At 44.4% G+C, this 2,899-nt stretch overlaps 1 pseudogene; it reads right to left on the bottom strand.

The window, feature by feature from the left end:
- Positions 1–277: 277 nt before the first annotated feature.
- LOC123288809 (putative olfactory receptor 2W6) lies at positions 278–1,199 on the bottom strand (annotated as a pseudogene).
- Between the last annotated feature and the right edge of the window lie 1,700 nt (positions 1,200–2,899).

Here is a 2,899-nt window from a genome sequence, read left to right as displayed (position 1 = left end):
GTCTCCCTGTAAAACCCCACTGAGCAAAGAGGAAGCAGCGTCTGTCTTTCCACCAGCACATTATCTTTGTGATTAACTCTGTCACTTTGAAGGACACAGAGGGTCCGTCTACCTGCCCGCAGAGATACAAGCTCTTGAGTCCAGGACCCTGAAAGAGAGAAGAAGCTGCTCTATTCACATTCTAGCATTTTATATGCCATTGTGCACGGTTATTGCCCTAGAAGAGAACTGTCTTCATGGACCATAAGAACCTCAGAATGAGTACTGCCTGCCTGCATCAGTGCCCTCCTGTGTCCAACAGGGTGTGGTCTTTTCCAAGAACCTCCCACACAGCCCCCTTCATGTCTCTGTTTCTCAGTGTGTAAATGAAGCGATTCGGAGTGGGGGTCACCAGGACGCAGAAGAGGGTGAGGAACTTACCCCGGTCCTGGCTTCCCATGCTCCTAGGCTGCATGTACATGCTGTACAAAAGGGACACCATGGCCACGGGAGGAGCAAGTGTTGAAGGCCTTGTGCTCCCTGGCTGCAGACTGGATCCACAGCACCGCAGCTACAATACAGCTGTAGGAGACGAGTATCATGTGAGAGGCATAAGGACAGTGGGTGTGACCAGGAAGCAAGCCAGGCCCTCTTCATGCTGTCGGCAGAAGATGTGGATGATGGCTGGCATCTCACACACAAAGTGGTTGATGTGGTGGTGACCACACTGCCCCAGGGACATCACCAGTGGGGACACTGGAAGGCAGTTGGCAATCTTGCTGAGCCAGGTGAGAGCTGCCAGCTGCAGGAACAGCTACGGGTGCACGACGGTCATACAGTGAAGCGGTTTGCAGACAGCAGCAAAGCGGTCGTGGGCCGTGACCAAGAGGAGATGCCCCCCACAGACAGGGAGGGAAGGGTTGGATGACTTAACCTACGTGGGTGGTGGTTTTGCATGGGCCCCAGAGGTCGACCAGCATCTGGATAATGCTGCTGGTCCTGGAGCAGAGATCCGGGAAGGACAGATTGCTGAGGAAGAAGTATATGGGCATGTGCAGTTGAGGGTCCACCAGGAAGAGGAAGACAATGGTTGAGTTGTCCATGACAGCCAGAAGGTAAAAAACAACGTTGATGAAAAACAGGGCCATCTCCAGCTTTGGCCGGGCAAAGAACCAGAGCAGAACGAAGTCTCCTTCGGAACTCTTATTGCTTCTCTCCATCACCCTTGGCTTGATAAACCTGTTTAGAGAGGTTAAGATGTATGTTATTTTTCACGTGGAAAATGGTGTAAATTGTTTTGTCCCAAGAGTGGAACAAATAGGGGCTGCATTTCGTTGTGCCGCCCACACTATTTAACTGGGCCATCTTGCCGGCTAATGGCCTGGAATTTCAGGGCAAGGTATTGAGAAAGATATTTGGTGGTAAAGGGATGGCAGCTTAGTAAAGGCTTAAGCTGTTTGGCTGTTGAATTGCCTGAGTCCTTAGGTCTCCTTCTGTTCCCTAGAGATACAGAAACATCTTCAAGGGGAACAGCTCTCAAGAGATTTTTGTGGAGGGTGTAGAAGAAGGCCAATGGTATAAGCAATAATTTCACTTCTGACTAATCGTTAAAATGACTCCAATTTGGAGATGAGAGAGAAGAGAAATAAGTCCTCCTAAGTGTTGACTGGTTAATTACAAAAGACTGATTGAGCACTTATTTACCTGCAGTCACAAAATAATTTGACTAAGATTTCCATTGTATTTAGGAATGTTACTTGGCATTTACAGGGGGAAGATGAAAAGGACAAACTCTTTAAATTAGCGAGCTTTAATCCTGACCCAGGATCAACACTTTGCTTACCGCTTGGCATACAAAAATTCATGCTGTCTGGAACACTCACACACATAATTACCCAATCACTGACATCAACAACAAAAGATTGTCAAAATAAGCAAATTATGGTTTATAAACTTGGTCCGTGGGGCTGAAATAATAAAGAGAACATAATCACAGTCTGAATAGAGCAATGATGAGAAGAGATAGTCTCTTGTCCTCTTCAGATGAGATCTTTAAGATCTTTAGATCTTAAAGAAGGTAATTAAATAGGAACGAGAAAGTTGTGCCTGTAAAAAGAAAAAAACACTAATTAGCAAGCAAGGTAAACAAACTTAATTTTCTGTCTTTCATGAGAAAACAATGCAGGATTCGTTTTGTGTATGTAACTAACAGTTGCGCCGCATTTTCCATGTCCTAGGCACTGTTTAATCTACTCATTTACTATTTAATCAAAAGAACATATTATATCCTCATCCAGTGGTAGAACGGAAAAGGACCAGGCATTACATCTCTTCAATTCCAGACTCTACCACTCGCAAGCTCTTGATTAAGGGCAAATTGGGCTTCCTGTGATATTCAGGTCCCATCCTTCAATCTCCACTCCCAACTTCTTTTGGGATTCAAACTGCAGTGAATCCCAGGATCGGATAAGGCCTCTGTAGCGTCCCTCCTCATTCACAAATTCCTTTGGAGAATGTAAAATCATTTATTTAAACCAAAGCTCTAATTTGGCCCCTGCTCAATGAAAATGAATTAATAGAGCTCTTAGGTTACCAAATAAGGGAAAATGTCGAAAAAATTCCAGAGGAATATTTGTATCAGAGAATCAACAGTATGGTAAAAGTCACTCCTGAGAATTAAGTGTAATAACAATAAAGAAAAACTTGGTCAGATTGTGAAATTCAATTATTTTTAAATTATGTGAACAGTCTATGGTGAAAAGGGGCAATTACTTTGAAATTTAGAGAGAAGCTATGCAGCTGAAGCCCTTTTCTCACCCAATGAACGAAACTTTGAGACAGGTTCTGCATGTATTCCTGATTTTAAAAAGTTAGGAGAAAGTCCACACAAGGCCCAGACTCACTCAATGGCAGGAGTCAC

Source organism: Equus asinus, chromosome 9 (assembly GCF_041296235.1).
Source record: "Equus asinus isolate D_3611 breed Donkey chromosome 9, EquAss-T2T_v2, whole genome shotgun sequence".
Classification (NCBI taxonomy): domain Eukaryota; kingdom Metazoa; phylum Chordata; class Mammalia; order Perissodactyla; family Equidae; genus Equus; species Equus asinus.
The sequence above is the reverse complement of the archived record's forward strand: the minus strand, read 5'-3'. Positions and strand labels throughout refer to the sequence as shown.